The sequence below is a fragment of the Calypte anna genome, chromosome 8 (assembly GCF_003957555.1).
Source record: "Calypte anna isolate BGI_N300 chromosome 8, bCalAnn1_v1.p, whole genome shotgun sequence".
In the NCBI taxonomy this organism is placed as follows: Eukaryota; Metazoa; Chordata; class Aves; order Apodiformes; family Trochilidae; genus Calypte; species Calypte anna.
The window spans coordinates 13,300,980-13,315,738 of record NC_044254.1 but is presented as its reverse complement, the minus strand read 5'-3'; positions in this window follow the sequence as shown (position 1 = coordinate 13,315,738).

The following is a 14,759-nucleotide window of genomic DNA, read 5'->3' as shown; positions in this document are numbered from 1 at the left end:
TCCGGTGAGGCAGCGGCGGCCCCGCGCTCAATCGCTGCGCACGGGGGCGCCCCGGTTGGCGAGCTGCTGATACGGGTGGGAAGCCGCCGCTGGACTGGAGGAACAGCGGTGGCAAAGCGGCTGAGGAGCCGGGAGGGGAGGGCGGCGGCGGGGGCTCTGTTGCGGGGTGATGCCTTTCCTTAGGCCCTTCCCAGGCTCTGCGGGGCAGGGGGGCTCGGAGAGCCCGGCCTGAGGTGTGCGCGGCCGCGGGAAGGGCAGGCGGGCTGCTGGCACAGCCATGGGCCGCTCCGGCAAACAGCTCTGCTGCCCTGCATCGCGCCTTGAACGACTTTTGAAATTCCTTTACAAGTTTACAAAATCACAGGAAACTTTGAAAAACGCTGGGAAGCCGTGAAAAGGGGGGCGAGGAAAATAAGTGCACAAGTTGTTGCGGTGAGATTGAAGTGGAGCAGGAGGACGGGGACACTTCCAGCCCCTCTGCACACCGCTGTGAGCATGAACCCCTGAGGCGCTCTGGATTTTGGAGCGGGTCACTCCTTTCCCCGCTGGGTCAAGGCACTAATGGTGGATCGCAGGCAGTTCGTACCAGCGGGGCGGCACCAGATCCTGCCCAGGGGTGATGGGTCTGTCAGCGGGTGGTGGGCCATGAAAGTGCGTGCAGGCTCAACACTTGGTTCATTGAGTGAAGTACTGACCCAAAAAAAGAGCGGTGTGTTTCCTTCAGGGTTTTCTCACCCTGGGCACTGAAAGTACTGCGTACGCAAAAACCTTTCAAATTAAACAAAGCTAAAATTAATCAGCAGACAATCTGCTAATAGCACTAGTTGTGTGAGGAACAGCTGTGTCTCACCTAGCCACCTTTAGGTTTCCCCCGAAATAACCCGTCTGAGCTTCCATTTCACAGCAAAGACTCAGGGTAAGTGTCGGGTCTCGCTGCGGTTGGAACCCTCAGGGCTCTTTCCAAAGAGCCGTCGGGCTGTAGCAGTCCTGAGAGACTGGCTGGGTAGCCAGGAGGAGGTTTCTTGATGCTGTGGTGATGTGGGTCGGCTCGGCTTCAGCCGCTCCACCGCTGTGCAGCCTCTAACAGGAACATCCAGGGCTGTTCCTAATTAAAGGAAGCAGAACTGCGTGAACTGCCCATTGGGAAAAGGAAACTGTGCAGGAGAAGCAGGAAACTGAAGAATGGGGTGAGGGAAACGGTGGTCCATGTAAATATGATGAAAGTTGATTGGTTTTCAGACGTTCACGTTGAAATAAACTCATCTTTCATGACCACAATGAACATATGATTTAGGGCTAAATTCAATATCCTCCAAAGTCTTCGGAAATGTTTCCATCGACCCGATGTAAAGTTGGATCAGGACCTTATTTGTTAATGCTCTCAATCATTTTTGCTACAATACACAGTGGCTTGGGAAGTTTCAGACATTTACAATGGGCATGCTTTCTCAGCTCCATAAATTAGAAATTTCATCAGTTTTGAAATATAGTCCTGATTAGTAACAGACAAAATTATGGCATAGTATTTTCTTGCTGGACAACCAGGTTTAAATTATCTTCAAATAAATAATTTAGCATTTTCAACCTCATCTGAGCAGGGCACAAATACCATTTGTATTTTTATTCTGCTACTGAACATCTGATAAGACAGCTAACAATCTTTTTGGGGTGATTGCTGCAATTTATTCTGCCACCAGTGATATGCTCATGGCCTGCAGGAAAAGGTTTTATTAGAAATAATTGAGCATAGTTAAAAGCACATTCTGGTTTGCATCACACTGACAACACAAAGCAAATTTAAACCCATCAGTGCAGTACAAAGCAGCTGGAGCATACTGGGCAATCTGGCTTATTATGTGTAAATCTCTTATCTTTGCCCTAGTTTTCTACATTACTTATTACTAAGGCTGTTTGTATAGAAAGAGGATTTGTATGAGAATTATTCCCCACCTGAAATCATAATCCTCTTTGTGACATTGTAATAACTTCTTCAGCAATCACATGTAATATCATAAACATGTGCCGATGACTTCAGTTGGAAACTAAGAAAAAAGCTCTGAAGAGACAAAGTCTGTTTTTTTGGAAACATGGGCCATAATCTTACAAACAGCCTTGCACATGAATTATTGTAAGCATATGTGTAGTCCTGTTGAACTCCCTGAGCCTAAATTATTCCTTAAGTAATTCCACCATAATCTATAGAATTAATGTGGCTCGGTGGAAAATACCAAATACGCATTGTGATCTCTGTGTTCCGATCTGCACTGGAGCCATACTAAGTGTTGATGATTGAAGATGTGTAAGGGGGTGACTGGTGAGTCCCCCAAATGGGGTTTAGCCTAGCCACGTCTGAGATGCATCATCATCATCTCATTCCTACACAGCTGATCTTGATAAAGGGGCCTTGGTTTACTCAACTAGCTCAGCTGAGGAGGAGCAGGATGATTTCCCTGAAGTACAGAAGGAGTTCATTTGGGATGTCTGAACTGTGTACAGGAAGTTAATTTGCCAGGATTAGCTCCAAAGAGTGATACACAAGGGAGGGAGGAAGTCTTTGCTGAGTAGTGGGGCTGGCCTGAGGGAGGGAAGTAGGGATCTGAATTGTGGAGGGTGGTGGCACCACCTGTAGGGCTGGGGAGGAGAAGATGAAGAAAATTCACCACTAGCTGTGTGTGGCCATGGGTGTGATTTTTGCCTGGAGCAGAGGAGTAGGTTCCTGGTGGAGGGTGGGAGCTATGGTGCTGGAAAGAACCAGGGTGCAGGTGGAGATAAAAGCAGGGAACTGTGATAGCTTTGTGTGGGTAGGGGGTCACTGGGGAGGAGCAGGTCCTGCACTGTTGTTGATGAAGTTCAATGGCCTGCAGATAACCCATGGGAGGGTTGGCTAAAGAAAGTACTTTCCAATAACCTTGTGCTTAAGGAAAGGATGGGTGCTCTAAACTCTCTGAGTTACAACTATGTCCTCTTCTAAGGAGCAAAGGGCAAAATGCTAGTGAGTACTAACCTAGCAAAGCAAGGAGAAGGCTGTACTGCTCACTTCCCCTCTGAAGTCCTTCAGCTAGCAGGCAAGAGCTACCTAAGCCCTTTTGCAATTCTTTTAAAATCAAGAAAGTCTTTCCCAGGCTGTCCTGTCCCATGCTGGTCTGTTTAGTAGTCCCGATGTTGTGAAATGTCCCGTTCCAGGGTGGTAGTGACATGCTCAGTAATGTTTTAGCCTAATTAACTTCTGTGACTAAAGTTATTATAACAGCTGTAGGACAAATACAACTTGTGACTCTAGTGAGACTTGCAGTTTCTTGCCTGTAAGATCAAATGTTAGTACAGAATGTATTAGCACTGAAGAAATTGCAAAATAACCACTCCGCAGAGCCAGTGGTGAGCCATAAGATTACCGAAAACTGTCCCTTATCTTTCAATTATTAGCATTCCTTTTGAGAATAATTAGTGTCCTAGGCAAGCTTGTATAACATCTGTTCATATGTTACTTCAAACACCTACGTAAAACACTGCTGTGCTCATACTGCTAATTATTCTGGAAAATGTTGAAGGTATGCAGTACTGTCCTCCATACTTGAATTAAACATGTCATGCTCTACCTGTGCTGTATTGCTTCTTCACTACTTTAACAGACTATTCCCATCCCATGAGAGACCCTCCTGCCTTGTAGAACAATTAAGGATGCTATGAGGTGTTCATAGCTCACTTCTCTTTCCTCTGTACCAGAATACAGAAGACAACATTTTTTTTGGCAGTCATTTATTCTACCTAAAAGGCCAGCTTAGAAGTGTCTTAAAATCAACATCTGGAAAAACTAAGTACATGGACTTCTTACAAATACCACAAACTGAATCATGGGGCCAAATTCAGCCTTGATGGAATTATTATCTGATATCTGTGTTCTGTGTTTTCCCTTTATTGCTTAGTAAATTCCCTTATATGGAGATGACTCCAGAGATGCACATGATGCCAAAATGCTCTGAGAATTGCATAGGACCAAACCTAAAATACTGCAGTAGAAAAAAATAGAAACTTAGAGTTTTCTTGAAAGTAGGTGGTGGTACAGATTCTTTATCTAAGAAGGGTTTGTAAGCATCAGGTCTGGTGGTTGTAAAGACTGGAAGCCTGAGTCTTTTTTACTTTTGGTAAAGACACACCTTTGAGTTTAGTTTTTAAGGACATGTTACTCAAATTTATAGTAAAATAACTTGTTGAAGTGTAAGACTTATCTACGAGTTTGTAGAGATTAAGATTTTTCATTGAGTCTAACACTGCTGTCTTCTTCTGTCCTCCATCCTCTTATGAAAATAGAGTGGTTTTTTGTTATCTGGTTGATAAATAAGCTTAAGGCAGACCTTTGTGGTTTTATATTTTTACTTGAGATTCATGACCTTTGATAAATGTGATTATTTGCTTTCTTATCAGTTGAATACCAAAGTGTGTTCTTGGATAGAGCTAACATAAAAGAAGAAGACTAAAATCATGACTAACCTGCAACCTGATTAGTGTTGGGGGTTCAGTGTTGTCCTCTGTCCCCTGCCTCCCCCTCCTGAGTGAAAGGTTTGCTCTTGGTATTGTTTTTTAACTTGCTACAGCCAGTATTTAAGCAGAAGCCAACAAAGGACTTCAGATTGCTTGCTGTGCAATCAAAATACCTGACATATTTCAGTTTTCCTCCTTAAGCACTGTAACAGCAAGCCAGTTTGTTGGTGTGTGGCAGGTAGGTCACAGAGTCGTTTCTCCCTCCTATTTGGAAGGCTTCATTTCTCCATCAGTAGCACCTAAACATCTGCAGACAGTCTGTGTGACCAGCAAATACATGTACTGAAGTTTCATTTCTCAACAAGCTAAATGTTAACAGCTATCAGTTTTATTTCACAGTGCTGTTTACCTACGAGAACAATACAGCAAACACACAAAAGGAAATGCCTGCAGGGACAGTATGTTATCAGCACTGCTGCTTGTGAGGGAGACAAGAATTGTGTGTCTTCCTTCTTTGTTTTCCTTCATGCTTGTGAAGAGAAAAAACCAAACACTCAGCTTTCATATCTCTACTTAAGGCAGACTTTGGTAAGCAAAGAACTTGGCACTGTATCTTTGTGCTCCAGTTAAAGAGAACACTAAACCCCTTAAAAATGGAAGATTTTTTCCATCTTAATTGTTTTGCTTCTGATGTCTCTCTTTAAAACTTCCCATGAATTGCACTGTTGTGCTTGAATTTCCCCAGGCTGCCTCCTCGGCAGCCCTGGATGTCAGAGAGCTGGGGCCGGGGTGGACCTGCCAGCATACACCAGAGGTTCTCCTCTCAGTGCCTGGGAGCAGAGGACACGCACAACCCCCCATCACCCACAGACAAACTGCATTTGAACTGTAATGCTGTGGTGACAGAGAGCATCATCAAGTGGCAGTGTCACACCAGCCCCTGGTGTCAGCCTGGCAGCTGCCCCGGGAGCCGAGGGAGAGCTCAGAGCTGTGGGGGAAAGGGAAAAGCCCTTTCCAGCCCCTGGGAAAGGGCAGCTAGCCAAACACCTTAAAGTGATCAAAACTTGGTATCAGTGTCCCACTCTTCTTAAACTTTAAATGGATGCAAAATTGATATAACCAGTTAAGGGTAGTTACCCTACTAGGGAATTAGAGCAAGAGAAAAGCCAATAACTTTGTGATATTTTGTGCTTCTGTAATTCTTGTTTTTTTGTTACCACTGTAACTTTCTGTGAACGTATATGTGGAAATATTTATTTTTTATATATATATATTGGAAGAGGCAATTTCTGGCCCTCCAGGATGTGGACAAAGGCTATTAGTTTTACCATTTGGCTGATGCCTGCTCATCAATGTGATCTGAGATTGATTTGAACACTCCTAAATCTCCAAACTTGATTTTTATGCCTCTTGAACATATTCTCCTTGTTTCCATTTGAGTAAAACTCTTAACAGGGTCTGGGCAAACTTACATCTTTCAAGGAATGGTGTGTTCATCCATTTTTTTCTTGATCCTACATTGTGTTCCCCGATAGTGCTTCAGAAAATAATTGATTTAAAATAGTATGTGGTAACTTTTAATGCAACATCATGTTTTATTATTCAGACTTATTTGGATATCAAAGGTAAATTAATTCATACATCTTGACCTATCAATGGATCAGCTTCCTGATAGTTAAAAATCTTCATGCTCACTTACTGAAACAAGGCTATGCTTGGGTAGCGCTGATATTTTAAAAAGCTGGTTAATTATTCAGTAATACTCCTCTTAATAGTCAAAATCTGAATATAGAAAAAAGTAAGAGAAACTTCTGCCTTGCTGCCCCCACTGTGTGACTTCTTCCAGTTGTAAATATCTGTTCTCTAAATGAGACTAATTCCTCATCAGAAAAAATTTCCCACCTCTTACATGGTATTCTTACAAGCTTGAAATGTGGTGTTTTGCCTTTTTGTTAACTCTAGTTCATTGAACATGGTAAGTTCTTTGAACTTCCATGGTAAAGCTTTCCTTAGAATTTAAGGTAACTTCCAGAGCAAAACAAAACACAGCAAGTGATGTTCAGAGGGCTTTATAGGGTTGAGACTGAAAGGCTGTAAAGGAGAAAAGGCTGCTGAGTGCTGCACATGATGAGTGACTGGCTGAGACACAGGGGCATTTAGCCAGGGGCTGGCTACCACAGCATGAAGACTGGGTTGTTACAACAGTAAGGATCCCAAATCTGTTTGGATAAGAGGGTTTCAAATAATCCATGTCACTGTTAATGTACTTCAGTAGATGTCAGAGGATGTGATTCAGACTTAGGGGGAGTGACTGGAATCAGAAACAGCTGATGCTGAGATAACTGAGACTGTACCAGAATATAGAATCCTGAGGTTTTTAGCCACTTTATCCCAGATCATTAATCTTGTCAATTTTATGCTTGTATTGCATCCCACAAAACTTCAGAATTTCCAAAAGATGTTGAGTGTGGAGACTTTTTAGTTATGGGTTTTTTTTCGTGCTATGGAGAAGTCTCTTTCTTTTTTTCTTTTTTTTTTTTTTTTTACTACTCCTCTTTTTTTTCTTATTACTCCTCTTTTTTTTTTTCCTCCTCTCAAACTGGAACGAAGCTTTAATATCTGTGATTAGTAGTAATTTGGTTCAGTTTTAATGTAAGCAATACCTTTTGGTTTAAACTCAGTGATATTATTGTGATGTACTTTGAGTGCTAGGTGTGCTTGGACAGTAGAAAACCCAGTCCTGGAAACAGCATTGTAGTGCTGAACCTGTGGTTCTTGCATGGGCTTTGCCTGTTGCCACATCTTCAGAAGGGGGTTGTGTGGGGCAGAATGAGAGCTGTGTGCAGGTAGGAAGTGCTGGTGATGTTCATGTGTAAACAGAAAGGGAGATTCTAGTTATGGACATTAAAAACTGTAAGTAAATAGACAATTTTATTTTGCATTATATTTATTATGCATTGTATAATAGACTTTCTTCTGATGAAAAGCTTGGCCAATTAAGATGATGTTCTAGAATAATCCATTACATCCCAGTCAGCACAGTGCAGTGTTACAGACAGCGGAAAATTCAGACCACACAGTAGAAAATCTTAATTAATTTGTGTCATATATTCTGCATCTTCAATAACCTTGAAAGGACTGAGGCAGGGTAGAGGGGTAAGGCAGCAACAGTCATTTCTTTTCTCTCAGAACTATCTGTATAATCTTTCCTAAAGTAGTACTTTACATGGAAGCAGCTCTCTTCTTCTTCAGCCTTCTTATTCTATTCTCATTAGTGTTACAATTTAAGGACAAAGATTAAGATTTTCAGGAATTATTTCTACTCGGGAGTAAAATTAAAAATATGCTTGCAATTGTGACTGTGCTCCAAGAGAACTGCCTTTGCTCATCAGTGGCCAATTCCTGTCTGTAAGTGACAGAAGAGCTGAGATCCCTACACCAGTTTATTTTCTGTATAAATAGCAAAACCTGACTTGGAGTACCCTGTTGCAGCCAGGTTACTTTTTTAATGTAAAGCTGTTAAGATACCACTTAAGTGCTTCTGTACAAATACTGCAGCATTGCTTTTAGTATTTTGCTTTGCATGGTGGATATGAAAAGAACATTAACTTGATCCCCAGCTGTCATGCTTGCTTTTTTACAAATGGTTGCCTGCAAAAACAGGCCCTGTTTACTGCTGCTGAATAATAATTTCTGGGCTTCATCTTGGCAGTGAATATTGGAGAGATACCCTTTAAGCCACTGAATTGGAGGTTAGGACATTCATTTTGGTGTCAGCTGACATCCCAAGCTGGATCATAAATGAAGAGCAGTGGAGTTGCAATTGCACTGTATAACAATAAAGCAGGAAACACTGCCAAACTACTGGCAGTTGAAAGTAGATTTTACTGTAATGCTAACTGAGCATATCTGACTGTTGATATAACATTACAAATACCCACTTTTTCTTAAACCAAGTAGAGGGCTTTTTGATTTTAACAACAGACTGTGCACAGAAGGGTCAGGATTATGCACAACAACTTCACTGCGTGGTTTAATATACTTCTAAAATCTTTATATCAAAACCCCACAAACTCTAACTTTGTGGGCTCCTTTCAAAATTATTTGCTGCATAGTTTATTAATGAATATTCTCTTTCTGTCTTTCAGAAGTTTATACAAAATCTCTTTGAGCACTTGTCTAAATCCATTATTGTCTAGAAGGTCATCTCGTTTTGGTCACGAATACCTGTATTTTGTAGTAAAACCAAACCCAAAACCTCCTCTAAGACACTGCTCCCCCCTCAAAAGAAAGAAATCAAAATCCAAATAAACCACCCCAAAAAGCCCTTCAACTCCCAAAGATCTGGTAATACTGAACAGTAGTTCAGTTGTCTGTGCTGCCATTCACAAAGCATCAGCCTACAATAGATGTGTTTAATATGCACAATCTTAATTGATGAAGTGCTATAGCTTGCTCGAAACATGAAACATTCCCTGCAGAGACCCCTCACTTTCCCCATTCTTGTCAGTTTAATATTATTATTGACCCCAGTCTCTTCCTGATTAGAGAACAACAAATATGTCAAAAATGTTGCTTAGCTTTGTTCCTCAGGTATGAACATGATAACAAAAGGTATGTGTAAAACTGATGTTACCAATCAACAAATACAAATTTTTATAGATGCATTCATGGTTACAGCCTATCACTGGCACAGCTTAATGTGAAATTAATTATTTCTGTGGCATATATACTTCTGTCATACTCACTAATAGAATTATAAAACATGATATACACTTTTTGTGTGAGGAGTTAGAAAAGATACAAGAAATACCAAATGTGAATTTTACACTGTGCAGAATAGTTACCTGATAAGCATGTCAATCAAAATCCATCTTGTATTGTGTCACTTTCTCTTCTTTCTCTATTACCAGTGTAGCATGAAACAACAATGCAAACAAAAAATGCAGTCCGAAGTTATTGCAGTGAAAGTATCTGGTTTTAAATTCTGATGCAAAACTCTATCCCTTATGAAGCTGCTTTCTGCAAGAGGACTTTTGCCTCAAAGTACTTCCTATTGATTTAACAGTATTGATCATGAGACCTTCATTGTGCTATAAGGAAGCACAGTGATTTAAAAAAAAAAAAAAAAGTCAAACGCAAGTTTCAGAAAGGTCTAGATTGAAATTGTGCTGCAAACAACCAGAAGGGCTCCATGCTTACTTTCCCAGATCCTCACCCACTCCTGGAACAACCAAGTGCTTATGGGTACAGAGTGTGGTCTCAGCATGGGCCAGGAAAAGGGGAGGTACTGACTGTCAGGGAGCTTCCTCAAACACCTCACAGGGTGCTTGTTTGTGCTCTGCCTTATGGTGATCAACAGCAGCCATTTCCTAACTTCTGTGACTGTCAGATCTAGTACATGAATACAATTCAGCTTTCTCTAAATGTATACATTTTTGAAAGCTCTCATTTTCTCTTGTAAAAGTCTGAACTGTGTTTTTCTGGCCCTTTATACAGACACCACCCTCCCAGTGCACGATTCTACTGACAATTAAATAAGCTTCAATTAAGTGATGTCTGGGTATTCATCACCAGGTAAGCTGTCCTTCATTCACATAGCCTTACTAATGAGGGGAAGACTATTTTTGATGAAATTATAATTAAAAACTAACCTCCTAGGGAATGGTTGTCTTAAACATCACATTCAGCAAGCACCTCTTAATTACTTCAATGATCTAATTTCCTGAAGTCAGTCTGAACATATAAATTAAGAGTGCTAAGATCTATTCTTATTGATGTAAGTCTCTGATACACACACCAGTGATGAAGTTTTTATGGACATCGTGGCTGTGGACATCCCCTGCCTGAGCAGAAGGGAAGACTCTATCTCTGTCCAAATTAACACTGAAGATGTAACATGCATTACATGTTACATCTGTTGTAGAAAATGTTTATGAAGACTTTTTTTTCCTTATCCCTGCTATGCTGCCTTAAACCACGCTGACTTCGTTTCAAGTATGATCAGCAGAGGGAAAGACAACACAAATGTGATTTGAAGGGAAATACAAGTAGTGTGTACACAAAGTGTTTGAGCAACTGTAAAGACATCTAGCAAGAGTCTGTTGAAACCTTCCATTTTCAATGTGAAGATATAGGAGACAGTCCATAGAGAGAAATGGTGACAGCAAACTTTTTGTGCTATTTGCCAAAGGACTGAAGTGTGGGGAAATAATGTGTTCAGTTTGATTGTGCCACTTGGCACAGAACAACCAAAGGTTTTTTGTGCAAGTGCTGCTGTCTGAGATACTCTTCCACACAGACAGCCTTCTCCTGTCCCAGGAAAACAGGCTGCTGCTTGGATGTGATTTGTGACAGCACATTGGCTAAGGCACACTGATCAAAGTTCATTTGGGTTTAAAAAAAGATGGAAAAGATGGTCTCACTGGGTCTGTGTATGCTCAGTGGCCCCTTGCACAGACATTAGAGCATCTTCTTGCTTTACAAATGTGATTTGCATTTCTAAAATGGTCTATGCTATTTGTAGACAGCAATCTTTTGTTTCAAGGCATTAACTGTCATCTGTTATGACAAGGTGTTTCTGTATAAAAACCAGGCATCTGAAGAACTGTGTGAGTGCAACTTCAGAAGTCACTTTTGAGACTCTGACTACTGTCCCCCGAAATCCTTCATGGCTTGCAAAGCATTACAGTGCAGCGTAACTTTATTAGAATGGTCACTGCAGAGTTGTAAGAAATTTGACTCATTGGCTAAAAGTAGATCAGTCTGTTTAGCTTTCAGATCACTGTGTTTAGCTGTCTTCTGGTGTAACTTGGAAATAATCTTCAAGCTGTTTTTATCTTCTCATATTGTTATTTTATTACAGTCCAACTGTTGTTCCTCTTTTATGTTCCCTTCCTCCTTTTCTAAAATAAAGTTAGCCTGATCTTTAATATATATGCTGCATATGCCTCCATTAGAAGATAACCAGGTCAAAAGAGAAGCAACATTGAATATTAATATTTGTCAACACAAAGATAAAACAATCTGATAAAAATAATTCACAATTTGTCTTTCAGGGTGTGACTCAGGGAAATGATTTTTTGATGTCTTCTGTTCTTGTTTGAATCTTTGCCAATTTTGATATTGATATTCTCATAAAGTCATATTTGTTTTATTTAAGAGAATATTTCTTCCCTATTTTCCTTTAAATTCATAAAACATTATGTTTTCCTCTTTTGGAAAGGGAGAAAAAGGAGATTACATATTTCACTCAATATGTGCCTTGTATACATAACACAAATGTGTTTGCCTCAGTGTTAATATTTAAGGGAAAGAATGACACACAGTAAAACCCAAGAATCTAAACAAGGAATCCAGTCAGTGACCTTTGGATAGAGCCTGGGAGCACTGTTTTCTGTTCCATGCTGGGGAGCAGGAAGAATGCAGTTTTCCTCCAGCACAATGACAGTTTGGTTGTATGCTACAAACAAAAGATAAGAGCTACTCAATAACAAAATGCTAGTTGGTTTTGGTTTTGTTTTTTTTTTTTTTGGTGCACCACTATGCTTTAGAAGGGAACTAGCAGTTACTTGAGATAATCTTCTCTAGGGAAGTCAACCTAGTTCATAACAAAACTTCCTTTAAGAGAATTCAAGCCAGGAACTATTTTTTTTTCTTCTTTTCTTCCCCTATGGTTGGGATGATGCATTTTGTTGAAGGCTTTAGTCAGAGTTATGTGGTCATTGGTCTGTTTCTGAGTGCTCCTGTGTAGTTCTGCCTGCTTCAGCTTTACAGACTTCTGGGTAATTTCTAACCCAAGTTTTCTCTTACTAAGAATAACTATAAACTGCTGAAAAGTACGTGTCCTTAACTCAAGTTGGCATTTGCACCAGTTATCAGTAAAGAAAATAGCAACATAGATAAGGAAACGGGTACAGTTCCCCTCTCTCATGGGTGATTATCTGGATTAAAACCCACTTTATATGTGCTGGTTTAACTTTTGTTTTCCCAGTTGACCAAACAGAGTAAAGAACATGCTGTTGAGGATACACAGGCAGAGATTGTCTCAACTTTGCTCTTCCAAAAGGCTGGCAGTGAAGAAAAGGGGGAAAAAGACTTCCAAAGTCCTTGATAAAGAGATTTCTCCACATCAGATGGCCTGGAGCAGTTCAGTTCAGCAGTTCAGAACATCCTCTTGTCAAGAATCTACCACTGCCTTCAGAATGTTTCTGAGGTTACAAGTCTGAACAGGCAAGTGATTTCCTTCAGAATAGTCCTTGCCATGCAGGTGACAGGTAGAAGAAAATCCCCAAAACTCTCAATGTTCAGAGACAGACTCATGCAGTTTATGAACCCACAGTCTGAAAGAGCACCAAAAACCAAATTCCCACCCTGGGCCAGGCTCTAAGGGAGGAAGTGAGAGGCCAGAGATTCTTTCACTGAGGTCTAAATTCAGAAGATGGGGATGGGCTACATTCTGCTTTGCTCTCAACAGAGGCAGCACATGAACTCAGTGCTGTAGCAGCCTTGGCTGTGTTTACAGATGGGGTGGTCAGAGTCTGCCACACTGCCAGGCCAGGGCTATTCAGGCACTATTCAGGGATGTGGTGGATGAATGGAACCATTCATTGCCTTTCTCTTCTCATGCCTCTCTAAGCCTCAGGGCATTATCCTGTTCTGTTGCCCCTCACCCAGGGCAGAGGAAGAGGCTGCTTCTTGTCCTCATTCCCCTCTACTCTAGTTCTCTTGCAAAAGAGAGTAAAATTCAAAGCCGGATCCAGCAGAGAGAACTAATCTAAAATAAACTCCCATTAGCCATAATAAAGCCAGTGTATCCCTAATTTGCTGAACTATCTGCAACTGTGCAGAAAGTCCTGATAAGACAGTCCTCACTCCAGTTCAGCAAAAACCAGCCCCTACACTCCTCAGATTTACTTCAGCTGGGTCATTTTCAAGGACCTGAGTGTGTACTGCATAGAGTCCTTCCCATGTAGTCTTAACCTATTAACTGCTCTTTAATGTCAGACATAAACTAGGTTAAAAACCACAAAAACTCGCTGTTCTGAACACAGAGGTGACCACATCAAGGACTCTACTTATGCTGAGGAAAATGAAGCCTGTTGGACAGGTTATAAGGGCTGCCTTCCCCACAGGGCCACACAACGTCATGACAGTCATTTTCTGCACAGTTTTCTGATGATTTCTGATGAATTTCTGCATAAAGCAGAATATTCCTCTAGACCCCTGTTACCAAATAGCAGGAAACCAGCATTTCAGCTGTTCAGCTAAATCCCACTCCCACCCAGTTCCCTACCAGGAGATCTGCTGAAGTGTTTTGACACTGCAGGAAAAGGGTTCAGAGAGCGAGTCTCCTCCTGCAGCAGTGCCAGGAGCTGTTGGCTTCACCAGAGTCAGGCCCTGCACTCTGCAGTGTTTCTATTCTTTGAGCTTTCCTCTTTCTATACATTTCTGTAGCCAGACACAGCTCTGTGTGTGTACAGATGACAGATGTGTTTATATTGCTTTATAGGTGGAACAGTGTGTAGAATTACCTTTTGCTAGATGAATGTGAAATGCTGAAGTCAACTTTCACACACTTAGCTAAAACAAAATACCTCTTAGAAGTTGTTCCAGTGTTCAGAATATCATTTTCCATGACAAAACCACAAGTGCATATTGGACTGCTGAAAGTATGGTGCTTAAAATGAGAAATAGGATCTACTCAAAGTCGAATTTACTGTATCAGGAAAAGACAGGGATCAGTTCAATTTTCCCAAGTGACAGTTTGCTCTCCCTGATGTAAACCTGCTAAGGATTTTTGCATGTAAGCTTTGAAGAAAGCACTTCTAAAATCTGTAAGTACTGTTCCTGTGGCATGACACTTGTTACCTTTGTCTTAAGACATGAGCAGCAATGTCAAATGGTGCACTACAGATTATAAGGACAGCTTTGACTGGCAAAATGGAAAAACGGTACTAGTTGAATTCTCTGGGGGTTTTGGAAGACTGTAGAGTATAAACTGTCATGAAGCCAACTTAATATAACTGTTTCTTTTATACTCTAAGGATTCACAAGGGACTTCACTGCTAGCAAACAGGAAATAAAGTCTGTTGTGCTAGAACAAGACTTTGTTTCTTAAAATTTAGAAAACTACACAAAGTTTCCTTACAGGAAATGTTACAATTCATACAAATTCCCATATTTATTTGTAGACAAAAATTCTCATTCACACAGCAGAAAAACTAGATGAAAACAGAAACAGCATAGACTTAGGGCCATTATAGAGTATTGGAAAACAG